The sequence below is a fragment of the Nicotiana attenuata genome, chromosome 2 (genome assembly GCF_001879085.1).
Source record: "Nicotiana attenuata strain UT chromosome 2, NIATTr2, whole genome shotgun sequence".
NCBI classification, from domain to species: Eukaryota; Viridiplantae; Streptophyta; class Magnoliopsida; order Solanales; family Solanaceae; genus Nicotiana; species Nicotiana attenuata.
This window is the reverse complement of record NC_031990.1, coordinates 92270796-92288359: the sequence shown is the minus strand read 5'-3', so window position 1 is coordinate 92288359 and position 17564 is coordinate 92270796.

Below are 17564 nucleotides of genomic sequence, written 5' to 3'. Positions count from 1 at the left end.
GGTTATGGGTAGGTCGGGGCCCTGTTCCGATCATAGTACATCTATCAGTAGAGGCTTGTAGACATATCCTGTCGGTTAGTGCAGTATGTTGGGCTTGTAGGCCCTATACATAATTTTTGTTGGCTTGTCAGTTGTAGTAATTACGACGGCCTTGCCGGCCCAGCTTTATGTTGACAATAGTTAGCGTTAGTCTCCATTTAGTTTTATATTTTGTATCGCACAATATCTTGTAATGTGGCCCATAGCCAAAGTATGACATTACATGTTCAGAGTCTCTTAGTCGCAAGTGGTACGCAAGGATAGATGAGGCACTAGGTGCCGGTCTCGCCCCCGGGCTCGGGGCCTGACACAATCACTCAGTATTGTATATGGCCAACCCGGCATAGGAAAGATCCGTCTCAGAATATATACATCAACTGACCAACAGTCGCTCAGTATTGACTAGGGCCATTCAGGGCCAATCCAGACCGTGAAGAAAATCCATCTCCAGGTATATAATGCTTACGACAAGATTCTTGTCCAAGGAAGATCCATCCCTCAATATAATCAACCACGCTCACTAGGGCTGTGAATAGACTCCGGAGGGGCTCCTACTTCCCAACCGCTATTATAAAATCAATATAACCGTTGCAGCGTGCAGCCCAATCCAATAACTGTCACTCATAATCAGGCTCTCACCTCACTCAGTCATTAATATCTCAAGTCTCACTCACGGGCTCACAATGTCATGAAAACTAGTTTGAAACAATGATATGAAATCAATAAATAACAACTGAGACTGAGATATGATATGGAATGAATGAATATGACTGAGTACCAAATATCAATGAAATCAGATAGCTCAACGGCAGAAATAACCTCAGTGGGCCCCAACAGGATAAACATGTAGCCCAGATATGGTTTCTAACATGTATCACAGCTCAATAGCTCAAGTACCTAGAGATTTCATGATTACAGATAAGATCAGGTAACAACAAAGTACCACAGAAATAACTGCATTGCTAGTCACACGGTGCACACCCAGATGCCCGTCACCTAGCATGTACGTCACCTCATCATTAATCACATAGCACGTAATGTGAAGTTTCATACCCTTAGTACTAAGTTTAGAAGAGTTACTTACCTCGAACATGCAAATTCCAATCGATGCTCCAAAAATGCCTTCACGCGTGTAGCGACCTCAGAACGACTCAAAACTAGCCAAAAGCAAGTCAAATACATTAAATAAAGCCCAAGGAAAGAATTCCAAATTATAAAGATCAAATCCTTAATCAAAACCCAAAATCGGCCAAAAGTTACACCGGGGCCCGCGCCTCAGAACCTAACAAAACTATCAAAATCTGACAACTCATTCAATTACGAGTCCAACGATACTAGTTTCACTCAAATCCAACTCCAATTCGATGTTCAAAACACGAAAATTTTATTTATGAAACTTTAGGCCAAAACTCCCAGTTTCCTCTTTAAAATTCATCAGCAAAATGCTAAAATTGAAGATAGAGCCATGAAATATAATCAAAACCGAGTGGAGAACACTTACCCCAATTTATATAGTAAAAATTGTTTCAAACATTGACTCAATCCGAGCTCCATAGATCTCAAAATGTAAAAAAGGGAAAACTCTCGAAATAGAGTACTTTATAATCTACCCCAGGCATCCTCTTACGCGAACGTTTTCCCGCGTTTGCGATGAACAAAATCACACTGCCAACAAAAGACTCTGGGCGTTCCCGATACACCCCACGCGAACAAGATGACCACTGCTACAAAAGCTTCACACACACGACTCATATTACACGACCGCGATGAAAAATTGGCTTTCTCCAGTTGCCAAACCTCAACACTTCGCGATCGCAGTTCCTCATGCGCAAACGAGGACGGTCTTCAACACCAAGCTACGCGATCGCGTCTGGCCAATCATGACAGCAAATAAGAAACAACCCAGCTCCATTTTTCCTTTAGGCGATTGCATCTGCTGATTTACGATCGCGAAGAGCAATCAATGCACCAGAAACCAGAACACACCAGCAAGGCCAAAATGGAGGAAAATAGTCTGAAAATAGTGAAACACACCCGAGCCCCTAGGCACCCCGTACGAACATACCAACAAGTCCCATAGTATAACACGGACCTACTCGAGGCCTCAAAACACACATAACAACATCGAAACGATGAACAAAATCATTTAACTTTTAAATTTCAAACTTCCACAACCGATGCCGAAACCTATCAAATTACGTCCGATTGACCTTATATTTTTCAGACAAGTCACATTTGAAATTACAGACCTACTCCCACTTCCAGAATTGGAATACGACACCGATATCAAAAAGTCTACTCCCGGTCAAACTTTCCAAAATTTCAACTTTTTGCCATTTCAAGCCTAATTCTACTACGGACCTTCAAATCACATTCTGGACGCGCTCCTAAGTCCAAATTCACCCATCCGGGTGAGATTATCGAGTGGGAATTGGAGCGGATCGCTATGGATTTCTTTGTTGGAGTCCCACAGACTCAGCGGAAGTTTGACGCAATTTGGGTGATTGTGGACTAACTGACCAAGTCAGATCGTTTCATTCATGTGATGACTACCTATTCTTTCGAGCAGCTGGCTCGAGTTTATATTCGCGATATTATCAGGATTCATGAAGTGCCGGTATCTATCATCTCTGACCGGGGTACGATGTTTATATCGCGGTTTCTGGAGAGCCATGCAACATAAGTTAGGTACTCGAGTGGAGTTGAGCACAACATTTCACCTTCAGACGGACGGACAGTCCGAGTGCACTATTTAGATTTTAGAGGATATGCTACGTCCGTATGTGATGGAGTTTAGAGGTTCTTGGGATCAGTTCTTCCCACTTGCGGAGTTTGCCTATAACAACAGTTACAGTCCAGCATTTAGATGGCACCGTATGAGGCTCAGTATGGTAGGTTGTGTCGGTCCCCAGTGGGTTTGTTCGAGTTGGGTGAGGCTAGGTTATTGGGTATAGACTTGGTTCAGGATGCTTTGGAGAAGGTTAAGGTGATTCGGGATAGACTTCGCACAGCCCATTCCAGTCAGAAGTTATGCGGATTGGAATGTTCGTGATGTTGCATTCATGGTTGGAGAGCGGGTCTTATTGGCCCATTCAAGGTGTTCCAGCGAGTTGGGGAAGTTTCTTATGAGCTTACCTTGCTTCCTAGTCTAGAAGGAGTTCATCCAGTATTCCATGTTCTATGCTCCAGAAGTATCACGGTAATCCGTATCACGTGTTTGATTTTAGCTCAATCCAGTTGGACAAGGATCTATCTTATGTTGAGGAGCCAGTGGCTATTTTGGTAAGGAAGGTTCAAACGTTGAGGTCAAAGAACATTGCTTTAGTGTAGGTTAAGTGGAGGGGTCAGCCGATCGAGGAGGCGATTTGGGAGACCGAGCAGGATATGCGCAGCCGTTATCCTCATCTTTTTACCACTTCAGGTATGTCTCTATGCTCATTCCAGGACGAACAATTATTTTAGGAGGGGGAGGATGTAACGATCCTGCCGGTCATTTTGAGTGTTATAGCCCCGATCCCCTATGTACTTCTTCCCCCGTATCTTTTTCTGCTTATGTGACTTGCCAGGAAGTTTTGCTTTTGGTTTCGGAGTGTTCTGGGATACTTAGTCCCTAAACGGAAGCTTAAGTCTTCGGATTTTGACCGTAGTCGGAACTATGTGAAGACGACTAAAGAATGGAGTTCCGTCAGTTCCTTTAGTTCTGTGGGGTAATTTTGGACTTAGGGGCGTGTCCGAATTGTATTTTGGAGGTCTGTAGCTGATTTAGGCGTGAAATGGTAAAAATCAAATTTTTTGAGATTTTGACCGGTAGTGGACTTTTTGATATCGGGGTCGGATTGGATTTTTGGAAGTTGGAGTAGGTTCGTAATGTTGAATATGACTTGTGTGCAAGATTTGAGGTTAATCAGACGCGGTTTGATAGGTTTCGGCATCGGTTGTAGAAATTTCAAGTTCATTAAGTTTGGATTGGAGGGTGATTCATATTTTTATCGTTGTTTGACGTGATTTGAGGGCTCGACTATGTTCTTATGGTATATTAGGACTTGTTGGTAAGTTTAGTTGAGGTCCTGAGGGCATCAGGTGTGTTTCGGATGCTCAATGAATCATTTTTGGACTTGGGAAATTGTAGAAAATCTAGTGTTTGTTGTTGCTAGTTTCCTTCATCGCGTTTGCAAGAGAGGTCTCGCGTTCGCGTAAGGCATCTAGAAGGCCAGCTGGGTTTTTTCTTCACATTCCAGATGTAGTTCCCGCATTCACGAAGATATGGAATACTAAGACTACGCGTTCGCGATATGGACCTCGAGTTCGCGTAGAGGAACGGTCCGATGGAGCTTATGACCATTAGCCTACACGTTCGCGATGCGGGTAGCGTGTTCGCGTAACGTCAGGCAGCGTAAGCTTCACGTTCACGACCAGTTTATCGCGTTTGCAATGAGTGTTTTAGGGCTGAAGCAAATTTGCGCTTCGCGAATGCGAGGGTCTTTCCGTGTTCGCGAAGAAGGAATTACCCGGGAAGAATAAATCATTTCAAAATCGAGGGTTTGGTCATTTTTATCAAAACATCAGTTTGGGAGCTCTGATTTGGATGAGATTTTGATGGATTTTCTGAGGCATCAATTTGGTAATGATTCTACACTTAATTTCGGTTATATCCCACTAATCTATCATTAATTCCACCTTTTAATTTCAGAATTGGGTTGAAAAATTGGAAAAAATAGGAAGAAGTTCTTCAACTAAGATTTTTAGTTTTGATTGAGATTTTGAAATCAAATTTGGATTAATTTTGGTATGAGTGAACTCATAAGTGAATGGGGGTTCATAGTTTTTGACTTTTTTCCGATTCAGAGATGTGGGCCCGAGCCGCGTTTTTGGGGCGATTTTCTATTCTCTTGCTTAAGCCTTGATTTTGTTAGTTAAATTAGTTTCTTATTGTTATATTTATGGTACGTAATTGCTTTTGGCTGTATTTGGGCTATTCGGAGTCGGATATTCGTGGAAAAGGCATTGTTACCGATTGATTGAGCTTGGTTCGAGGTAAGTGTCTTGCCTAACCTTGTGTGGGAGAACTCCTTAGGATTTGGTACTGTTGTAATATGTGAGCGCCGTGTACGTGAAGTGACGAGTGCGTACACAGGCTATTTGTTGTAAAACTCCATTTTTCACTGAGTAATAATCTGTTTCACTTTAATTGAGTTATACTAGCATGTGTAATTATCCTGTTTAGCCTAGAATAACATGTCTACGTGTCTTAAATGCCTATCTGAACTCTGTGCAGCATGCTTAGTGCATTTCCTACTTCTTCCTTGACTTTTACTTAGTCTAAACTGTAGGATTTCATGTTGTAGTTGTTATTTCCATTGTTTGAGCTATGTATTTACTTTGGGACTACGGGATGGTATCCCTGGAGATCCCCCTGCATATTTACTTTGGGACTACTGAACGATATCCAAGGAGATCCCCCTGCATATTTACTTTGGGACTACGGAATGGTATTTCGGGAGATCCCCCTATACATTTACGTTTGGGACTACGAGACGGTATCTCGGGAGATCCCATGTTGTTATTTTTGTGTAATGTACTGTTATCCTTCTGTGATTTCCTTTTCGTTAAATTTCAGTCTTTTATATTTCTGCAATATATTTGTTCCGTCTTATTTTACATATATACACCAGTAGGGCCCTAACCTTACCTTGTCATTACTCGACCGACGTTAGGCTTGACAATTATCGGGTACCATTTTGGTGTACTCATGCTACTCTTCTGCACATGTTTTCGTGTGCAAATCCAGGTACTTCCTACCAGCCACGTCATCTGTGAGCAGCGACAGTTGGAGACTTCAAGGTATATCTGCCACGTCCGTAGACCTCGGAGTCCCCCTCTATTCTCCCCCATGTCCATTATCTTCTGTACTTCTTTTGTTAGACTCTGATGTATAGAGATGCTAGTTTTCCTTCTGTAGTTTGTAAATCATGATGTTCCGGGTTTTGGGAAGACTGTGTAGTATTGAGGAGTTGGTTATTGTACATGCCGAGCGGCATGGTTATCAGTTATGTTATTATTGTTGTAGTTGGCCGTGATACCGAAATGTCTAAATATTATACCATACCGAACGGCGAATACCCCAACTTGAATTTATATGTGAGATTGTCAAAAATATGGTTATTGAAGAGTTCTAAAAGTTAATTAGGAATTTCTTTGTGTAAAAATTATACTCTGTCTGTTTTAAATTTATGTATCATTTTTTCTTTGAGTGTAAGTTTTGATCAACATTTTAAAATATATTTTCTTATCATACTGACTTGAGAAAGGTTGAAACTTCAATATTTTTTGTATAGTTTTAATAAAATATGAAGTTGATCTAATCCAATTTGTCTTTGAATATTAGTTATTTGACTCGCGAAAAACTAAATGTAATACTTATTTTGAGACAGAGGGAGTAGTAAATAGAAAGAGTGAAAAGCAAAAATGTTAGTCTATTTTGTATGTGATGCATTGATGTGGTGTGCCTGTATAACACTTAATTCAAAGTATTACATGTTTTAGGGTGGTAGTAATTAATTCCCCTCTAGGAAAAAACAAGAGGTAAGGGAACGTCGTAAAATATAAGTTCGTAGCTGATTGTTCGGAATAACTTTAGGAGTTTACCTATATATGTATTTGTCACAATTCAGAATTCTCACCCTCGAGATTGTGATGCCGCCTAATATTTCACTTGTTAGGCAAGCTATTTTCTAGCCATTTTTAACAGTTCAAATAAAATAATAACCAAGAGACTGAAACAACTGATACAAAGTCAGAAAACCATAACAACCACAATATCTAGATACAATCCCAGAACCAGTGTTGCGAATACACGAGCATCTAAGATACTTCAGATAATGGTATGAAATAAACATAACCGTCTAAATTAAATAAACAGCTAAAGGAAATAGAAGGGGACTTCAGAGCCGCGGATGCCGTGCAACTATACGTCAAGTCTCCTCTGGATAGCTGGATCCGAGAAAGTCTACGGAGCGCCTCTATGACCAACTCTGGTGTCTGCACAAGAAGTGCAGAGTCTAGTATGAGTACAACCGATCCCATGTACATTGTAAGTGTTGAGCCTAACCTCAACGAAGTAGTGACGAGGCTAAGGCGGGTCAATTATATTAACCTATACGAAATAATAATAATAATAACAGAAAGGACAAAAATAGAAGTAAAGCATATAATTCATATCGCGAACTCAAATCAACTAATAGAGAGTCCCAAATGACAAGTCATATAACTCATCTCAACAACCAAGGCCAATCCAACTGTGATGACCCAAAAGGTCATCACTTGATTTATGAGTAAATTCTGTGTTCTGAGGCCTTAGAAGCCTCCTTTTTCCTCACCTCGATTTGCGTGCGTGGTCCGGACGTATATCTGAAATGCTTTTATGTGGAAATGTGATGAAAATGTTAATTTGGCCATTAAAATTGAATTTAAGTTGACTTAGGTCAATATTTTGGGTAAACGGACATAGACCCGTGATTTGACGGTCCCGGAGGATCCGTAGGAAAATATGGGACTTGGCCGTATGTCCGGAATCGAATTCCGAGGTCCCAAGCCCGAGAAATGAATTTTTAAAGAAAATTGTTTTCTGGAAAAGATATATGTTTTTGGAAATGAAATGTGTTTTGAATTTGATGGTATCGGGCCCATATTTTGGTTCCGGATCCCGGTATAGGTCTTATATGTGATTTAGGTCGATCCTGCAAAATTTGGTAAGAAACGGAAGTCGTTTGATGTGATTCGGACCCGTAGTTGTGAAATTAGATACTTTTAAAGTTTTGAGATTTTTCATTGATTTTGATGCTAAAATCATAGTTGTTGATCTTATTTTAGCGATTTGATCGCACAAGCAAGTCCGTATGATATTTTTGGGTTAGTGTGCATTTTTGGTTTGGAGCCCCGAGGGCTCGGGTGATTTTTGAATAGGCCGCGGAGTGGAATTTGGACTTAGGAATTTCTGATATGTTGCAGGATGCGAGCCCGCAAATGCGAAGCTATTATAGGAAATGCAAAGACGACCTGGGCTGCCTTGGGTAGCAAATGCGACGAATTAATTGGAAAAGCGATATCGCAAATGCGACAGCTTCATCGCAAAAGTGTGTTCGCAAATACGAACATTAGTCGCAAATGCGAGGGTAGCAGTCTGAGGGGTTCGCAATTGCGAACCCTAGTCGCAATTGCGACACCTGCAAAATCATAACTTAGACGCATTTCAACCATTTTTCAAACCCTTTCAAACCCAAAACACTCTTGGGCGACTTTTTAAAGACAAGTACTCTTCCAAATCGATCGTAAGTCATTTCTAACTTGTTTTCATCAATATTTTACATCTTTTCTCATGATTTCAACTCAAAATCAAATGTTTTCATGGGGGAAAATGGGTGTTTTGGGTAGAACCTAGGTTTTTCAAATTTTGGGGAGTTGAACCTCGATTTGAGGTCTGATTTAAAAACAAATTATATATTTTTTGTTCGTGGGGGAATGGGTAATCGGGTTTTGGTTCGAACCTCAGGTTTTGACCATATGGGCCTGTGGTCAATTTTTGACTTTTTGGGGAAAACTTTAGAAAACCTATTTTCATGCATTGGAATTGATTCATTGAGAATTTATTGATATAATTAAGTAACTTCTGGCTAGATACGATTGAATTAGTGGTGGAATCAAGAGGTAAAGCGACAGTTGAGACTTGAATTGTGTTCGTGGCATGGATGTAAGTGTTTGGTCTAACCTTAGCTTGAGGGATTAGGAGTTGTGTCCTATTTGCTATGTGCTAGTTGTTGAGTACAACGTATAGGCATGGTGACGAGTATCTATACGTTGGTGTCAAGCATGTTGTGAGTCCTATACTATGATTAATGTGACTCCGTTTGTATTGTTCATGCCTTATGTGATGATTTCTATTGTTGAGCAAGTCTTGTAGAAGTAATAGTGATGTTTGATCATTGAGGAGCGTTGGCTCAAGTTGTATAATGAATTGTGGAAGTATAGTTGGCAATTGAACCTTCTAGAGCATTAGCTCAAGTTGTGAAGTGAGTTGTGAAGTAAAAGTGAAAAAAAGAGAAGAGAATTGTTATGGTGTCTCCCATGCCAGGATGTTATTGCTTTTAATGCTATCTCCCTTGTCGGGATGTTGAAGCTTTTGATATTGTTCCCTTGCCGGGATTTTATTGTTGAACTATTCTTCCCTTGCCGGGATTTTATTGTAATTTATTTATTCCCTTGCCCTATTGCTTGTGATTGTTGTTTGGGTGAGGAAGAGTGTTAAAGCACGAAGGGTGATGACGTGTATTGTTTTGGTGAGAGAGTGTTAAAGCACGAATGATGATACCGTGTTTGATTTTGTGAGGAAGAGTGTAAAAGCACGAAGGGTGATGCCGTGCCGCACGATGTACCATTCTGTGCCGATTATATTGATTTTTATGGTGAGAATAAGAGTAGAAGCACGAAGGGTGATGCCGTGCCATTTATATTGGTTCTTATGGTGAGGACGAGAGTAAAAGCACGAAGGGTGATGCCGTGCACTTGTTTGATTTCTGATTCCTGTTTATAATTGAGATATGGTGTTCCTCGTATTTACTTACTGTCTTTCTATTTTGAATTGATGTTTCCCGCAACATGTTCCCCCTCCCATCATTCACTGTACATTCCTGCTGCAATTTTCCGATTATATGATTTAATTGCACAGGTTTATTTGGTAGTCTAGTCCTAGCCTCGTCACTACTTTGCCGAGATTAGTCTAGGCACTTACCAGCACATGGGGTCGGTTATGCTGATACTACACTCTGCACTGTGTGCAGATCCCGGCGCAGCAGCTTTTGGACCGTAGCTGTGGGTGGCTGCCTTCAGTCCATTCGGAGATTCTGAGGTAGTCCTGCAGGTGTCCGCATGCCTTGGCGTCTTCTCCTATCCCTTTTATTCTGTTTCCTTCATGTATTTCCGAAACAATATTGTAATAAATCTTTCGAACCTTTATTTGTAGTTTTCTTAGACAGTCTGTGGATTTGTGACACCAGTCTTGGGTAGTACATATATAGATTGGCATTGGTATCTTTATTAAAATACTATTCCAGTCTTCCGCTTATAAATTCTGCTGTTTTATTTAATGTTGGCTATTAATTGTTATAGGATTAAATGAGAAAAAGGTAAATTGCTCAAAAGGTTGGCTTGCCTAGCTTTCACTAGTAGACACCATCACGACTCCCGAGGATGGGAAATCCGGGTTGTGACAAGTTGGTATCAGAGCTCTAGGTTATATAGGTCTCACAATTCACAGACAAACTTTGTAGAGTCTGAGGGATCGGTACGAAGACGTCTGTATTTATCCCCTAGAGGCAATAGAGTTAGGAAAAACATCACATCTATGCTTTCCTGTCGTGCGGTTTGGTTTCTCAATGCTAATTGAATTTTTACTGTGTTCTTTCGCGGATGGCGAGAACATGCGCTTCCTCATCCACTGACCAACAGCCCGAGCCCCCTAGCAGCAGCTCTCACAAGGGGCAGAGGACGAGATTGAGGCCGTGCTAGAGGTCGAGGTAGGGGCAGAGCTTAGCCTAGAGCAGCAGCACCAGCGGTGGAGCCTTAGGTTGAGTTTGATGATGAGGTTCCAGCCCAGACAGTTCCGGTGGACCTAGCTCAGGTCCTAGAGGGGTTCATTGCTACCCCAGTACTTCAGGATGCTCTGGTCCGTCTAGTAGGCCTTATGGAGAGTATCGCCCAGGCAGGCTTGCTTTCTCTAGCACCATCCATCTCTCAGGCTGGAGGAGGGGCTCAAACTCCTACTGCTCGTACTCTGGAGCAGATGGCTCCCCAGATTCAGACTCCAACAGCTCAGCCAGTTGGAGTAGTTCATCCGGGTGTGGTAGCTCAGACCGGTGATGGAGCAGCTATGTCTGCTGATGCCTTGTGGAGATTGGACATGTTTACCAAGCTCTTCACCACCACTTTCAGCAGTGCATCTTCTGAGGATCCCGAGGACTATTTGGACAATTGTCATGAGGTTCTTAGGAACATGGGGATAGTGGAGACCAATGGGGTCGACTTTGCTACTTTTCGCTTATCTGGATCTGCCAAGACTTGGTGGAAGGATTATTATTTGGCCAGACCAGTTGGGTCACCAGCTTTGACTTGGGAGCAGTTTTCTCAGCTATTTCTGGAGATGTTCCTTCCTGTCACTCAAAGAGAGATCTATCGGAGGCAGTTTGAGCATCTCCGGTAGGGTTTCATGACTGTCACTCAGTACGAGACCAGGTTTATTGATTTGGCCCGTCATGCTCTACTTATACTCCCCACTGAGAGAGAGAGAGAGTGAGAAGGTTAATTGAGGGGCTCATTCAGCTTATTCGACTTCAGATGGCCAAGGAGACAGGGAGTGAGATTTCTTTTCAAGAGGCGACCAATGTGGCCAAGAGAGTTGAGATGGTTCTATCGCAGGGAGGTGGTCAGGGGTCCGACAAGAGGTCTCGTCATTCAGGCAGATTCAGTGGTACCTCATCTGGAGGCAGAGATTCATATGGTAGAGGCCATCCTCCTAGGCCTTTTCAGTCAGCACTTCATGTCTCTCACGGTGCTTCAGGTGGCCGTGGTTCTCACATGTAGTATTCTGATCAGCAGTCCTATAGTGCACTACCAGCTCCAATTAGTGCACTGCCGCTCCAGAGTTTTTGGGGTGGTCATTCAGGTCGTTAAGCTCAGCAGTCTTAGCAGCCGAGGGCTTGTTATACTTGTGGTGATTGGGTCACATTGCTAGGCATTGCCCTCGAGCACCGAGCAATTCTCAGCACCAGGGTTCCCGGGCTATGGTTCAGGCACCGAGTGTTTCACCGCCCGCCCAGCCAGCTAGAGGTGGAGGAAGAGGTGCTAGAGGTGGAGGTAGAGGTGCTAGAGGTGGAGGTAGAGGTATTAGAGGTGGAGGTCAGACAGCTAGAGGTGGAGGCCAGCCAGTAGTAGGCCATCCTAGAGATGTAGTTCAGGGTGGTGGGGCCCAAACCCAATGTTATGCTCTTCCAGCCAGGCTTGAGGCTGAGGCTTTCGATGCAGTTATCACATGTACTGTTCTGGTTTGTAGTGGAGATGCTTCAGTTCTATTTGATCCAGGGTCTACATACTCCAATGTATCATCTTATTTTGCACCGTATCTGGTCATGCCTAGTGATTCTTTGAGTGCTCCTGTATATGTGTCTACACTAGTGCGTGATTCTATTTTGGTAGATCGTGTCCATCATTCATGTATAGTTGTGATTGGGGTTCTTGAGACTCGTGCAGATTTGTTACTTCTGGACATGGTTATTTTTGATGTCATATTGGGGATGGATTGGTTATCACCTTACCACGCTATCTTGGACTACCATGCCAAGACTGTGACCTTAGCCTTGCGGGTTTACCTTGTTTAGAGTGGAGAGGGACTCCTGGTCATTCTACCCATAGTGTTATCTCAAATATGAAGGCTCGGCGTATGGTCGAGAAGGGGCGTTTGGCCTATTTGGCGTATGTCCGTGATTCTAGTGCCGAGGTTCGTTCTATTAATTCTGTGCCTGTCATTCGCGAGTTTCCTGAGGTATTTCCTTCAGACCTGTCGGGTATGCCACCGATAGGTATATTGACTTTTGCATTGATTTTGCTCCGGGCACTCAGCCTATTTTTATTCCGCTGTATCGTATGGCCCCACCTGAGTTGAAGGAGTTGAAGGAGAAATTGCGAGACTTGCTTGAAAAAGGCTTTATTAGACCTAGTGTCTCGCCTTGGGGTGCGCCGGTGTTGTTTGTTATAAAGAAGGACGGATCGATGAGAATGTCTATAGATTACCGGCAGTTGAACAAGGTTACAATCAAGTAAGTATCCATTACCGATGATTGATGATTTGTTTGATCAGCTTCAGGGTGCCAAGGTATTTTCAAAGATTGGCTTGAGATCTGGCTACCATCAGTTGAGGATTAGGGCATCCAATGTCCCTAAGATAGCTTTCCGCACTCGCTACGAGCATTATGAGTTCTTGGTGATGTCATTTGGGTTGACAAATGCCCCAGCAGCTTTTATGGATTTCATGAATCGATTGTTCAGACGTTACTTGGATTCTTTCCTGATAGTCTTCATTGATGATATTTTGTTCTATTCCAGCAACTGGGAGGAGCACGAGTAGCATCTTAGAGTGGTTCTTCAGACTTTGAGAGACAGTCAGTTATATGCCATGTTTTCGAAGTGTGAGTTCTGGTTGGGGTCAGTTTCTTTCTTTGGTCATGTTGTCTTTGCAGAGGGTATTCAGGTAGATCCGAAGAATATAGAGGAAGTCGAGAACTGGCCTAGACCAGCATCAGCTACAGAGATCCGGCGTTTCTTGGGATTGGCAGGCTATTATCGTCGGCTTGTGGAGGGGTTTTCATCTATTGCAGCCCCGATGACCAGGTTGACCCACAAGGGTGCCCAGTTCAGGTGCTCAAGACAGCTTTGACTACGTCGCCAGTGTTGGTTTTGCCCACAGATTCAGGGCCATATACAGTTTATTATGATGCATCTCGTATTGGACTTGGTGCGTTGTTGATGCAGGATGGCAAGATCATTGCATATGCTTCGCGTCAGTTTAAGATTCATGAGAAGAACTATCCGATTCATGATTTGGAGTTAGCAGCCATTGTTCACGCATTGAATATTTGGAGGCATTATCTATATGGCGTGGCATGTGAGGTGTTCACGTATCACAAGAGTTTACAATATTTGTTCAAGCAGAAGGACCTAAATTTGAGGCAGAGAAGGTGGCTGGAGCTATTAAAGGACTATGATATCATCATCTTATATCATCCGGGAAAGGCCAATGTGGTGGCTGATGCTTTGAGTAGGAAGTCAGCCAGTATGGGCAGTCTCGCGTATATTCCGGTCGGTGAGAGACCACTTGCTTTAGATGTTCAGGCCTTGGCCAATTAGTTTGTGAGGTTGGATGTTTCTGATCCCAGCCTTGTATTAGCTTGCACAGTCTCTCGTTCTTCTTTATTGGAGCGTATCCGAGATCGACAGTATGATGATCCTCATTTGTGTATCCTTAGAGACACGGTGCAGTACGGAGGTGCCAAGCAGGTTACCTTAGGAGATGATGGAGTTTTGAGGCTTCGGGGTCGAGTTTGTGTGCCTAATGTGGATGTACTCCGAGAGTTGAATTTAGAAGAGGCCCATAGTTTCTGGTACTCTATTCATCCGGGTGCCGCTAAGAAGTATCAGGATTTGTGGCAGCATTATTGGCGGAGGAGAATGAAGAAGGACATATTAGCATATGTGGCTCGGTGTTTGAATTATTAGCAGGTTAAGTACGAGCATCAGATGCCTGGTGGTTTGTTCCAAAAGATTGAGCTTCCCGAGTGGAAGTGAGAGCGTGTTACAATGGACTTTGTTGTTGGACTCCCACGGACTCAGAGGAAGTTCGACGCAGTATGGGTTATTGTTGATAGGCTGACCAAGTCAGCGCATTTCATTCCTGTGGCAGTCTCCTATTCTTCTGAGAGGTTAGATGATATCTATATCTGGGAGATTGTTCGTCTTCATGGTGTGCCCGTGTCTATCATTTCTGATCGTGGTACACAGTTTACCTCGCATTTCTAGAGAGCAGTACAGTATGAGTTGGGCATACGAGTTGAGTTGAGCACAGCGTCTCATCCTCAGACAGACGGGTAGTCCGAGCCGACAATTCAGATTTTGGAAGATATGCTCCAGGCTTGTGTCATTGACTTTGAAGGCTCGAGGAATCGATTTTTTCCCTTTAGCGGAGTTTGCCTACAACAACAGCTGCCAATCGAGTATCCAGATGGCTCCTTATGAGGCTTTATATGGTAGGCGATGTCGATCGCCGGTTGGATGGTTTGAGCCGGGAGAGGCTCGGTTGCTGGGTACGGATCTAGTAAAGGATGCCTTGGACAAGGTCAGGATGATTCGGCATAGGCTTCGTACGGCCCAGTCAGAGAAAAAGAGTTATGTCGACCGTAAGATTCGTGATTTGGCATTCATGGTCGGCAAGCGATTATTGCGTCGTCTATGAAGGGCGTCAAGAGATTTGGGAAGAAGGGCAAGCTTAGCCCTAGGTTCATTGGCCCGTTCGAGATTCTTGATCGAGTGGGAGAGGTGGCTTACAGACTTGCGTCGCCCCCAAGCTTATCATCCGTGCATCCAGTGTTTCATTTGTCCATGCTTTGAAAGTATCACAACAATCCATACCACGTGTTAGACTTCAGCACTGTCTAGTTGGACAAGGACTTGTCATATGAGGAGGAGCCAATGGCTATTCTAGACCGGCAGGTTCGTTAGTTGAGATCGAAAAGTTTCCCTACTGTTCGTGTTCAGTGGAGAGGTCAGCCTGCTGAGGTATCGACCTGGAAGTCCGATATGCAGAGCCATTATCCCTATCTTTTCCCCGACTCAGCTACTTCCTTCTCATGTCTTTCAAGGACGAACGGTTGTTTTAGACGTGGAGGATATGATGACCCAAAAGGTCATCACTTGATTTATGAGTAAATTCTGTGTTCGGAGGCCTTAGAAGCCTCCTTTTTCCTCACCTCGATTTGCGTATGCGTCCGGGCGTATATCCGAAACGCTTTTATGTGGAAATGTGATGAAAATGTTAATTTGGCCATTAAAATTGAATTTAAGTTGACTTCAGTCAACATTTTGGGTTAACGGACCCGGACCCGTGATTTGACGGCCCCGAAGTGTCCGTAGGAAAATAAGGGACTTGGGCGTATGCCCAGAATCAAATTCCGAGGTCCCAAGCCCGAGAAATGATTTTTTAAAGAAAATTGTTTTTTGGAAAATACATATATTTTTGGAAATGAAATCTGTTTGGAATTTGATGGTATCGGGCCCGTATTTTAGTTCCGGATCTCGGTACAGGTCTTATATGTTATTAAGGTCTATCCTGCAAAATTTGGTAAGAAATGGAAGCCGGTTGATGTGATTCGGACCCGTAGTCGTGAAATTGGATACTTTGAATGTTTTGGGATTTTTTTTTGATTTTGATGCTAAATTCATATTTGTTGATGTTATTTTGTCGATTTGATCGCACGAGTAAGTGCGTATGATATTTTTGGGTTAGTGTGCATGTTTGGTTTGGAGCCCCGAGGGCTCGGGTGAGTTTTGTATAGGCAACAGAGTGAAATTTGGACTTAGGAATTTCTGGTATGTTGCAGGTCTGCCTGGCTCGCAAATGCGAGCCCGCGAATGCGAAGACGACCTAGGCTGCCTTGGGTCGCAAACGCGACGCATTCATCGCAAATGCGAATACCCCTTCGCAAATGCGAAATGCCCTGAACTCCTTTAGTATGGCAAATGCGACAGCTTCATCGCAAAGGCGTGTTCGCAAATGCAAACATTAGTCGCAAATGCGAGGGTAGGAGTCTGATGGGTTCGTAATTGCGAACCCTGGTTGCAATGCGACACCTGCAACCTGCAAATTCATAACCTAGACACATTTCAACCATTTTTCAAACCCTATAAAAACCAAAACACTCTTAGGCGCTTTTGCAAAGACAAGTACTCTTCCAAAGCGATTGTAAGTGATTTCTAACTTGTTTTCTTCAATCTTTAACATCTTTTCTCATGATTTCAACTCAAAATCAAAGGTTTTCATTGGGGAAAATGGGTGTTTTGGGTGGAACCTAGGTTTTTATAATTTTGGGGAGTTGGACCTCGATTTGAGGTCCGATTTGAAAACAAATTATATATTTGGGTTTGTGGGGGAATGTGTAATCGAGTTTTGGTTCGAACCTCGGGTTTTGACCATGTGGGCCCAGGGTCAATTTCTGACTTTGTGGGGAAAACTTTTGAAAACCTATTTTCATGCATTGGAATTGATTCATTGAGCATTTATTGATATAATTAAGTAACTTGTGGCTAGATACGAGCGAATTGGTGGTGAAATCAAGAGTTAAAGCGATAGTTGAGAGTTGAATTGTGTTGGTGGCATCGAGGTAAGTGTTTGGTCTAACCTTAGCTTGAGGGATTAGGAGTTGTGTCCTATTTGCTATGTGCTTGTTGTTGAGTACGATGTATAGGTCTGGTACGAGTATCTATACGTTGGTGTCAAGCATGCCGTGAGTCATATACTATGATTAATGTGACTCTATTTGTATTGTTCATGCCTTATGTGATGATTTCTATTGTTGAGCAAGTCTTGTGGAAGTAATAGTGATGTTTGAACATTGAGGAGCGTTGACTCAAGTTGTAAAATGAATTGTGGAAGTATAATTGGCAATTGAACCTTATAGAGCATTGGCTCAAGTTGTGAAGTGAGTTATGAAGTAAAAGTGAAAAAAAGACAAGTGAATTATTGTATTGTCTCCCATGCCGGGATGTCATTGCTTTTAATGCTATCTCCCTTGTCGGGATGTTGAAGCTTTTGATAGTGTTCTCCTGCCAGGATTTGATTGTGGAACTATTGTTCCCTTGCCGGGATTTTATTGTAATTTTATTTATTCCCTTTCCCTATTGCTTGTGATTTTTGTTTGAGTGAGGAAGAG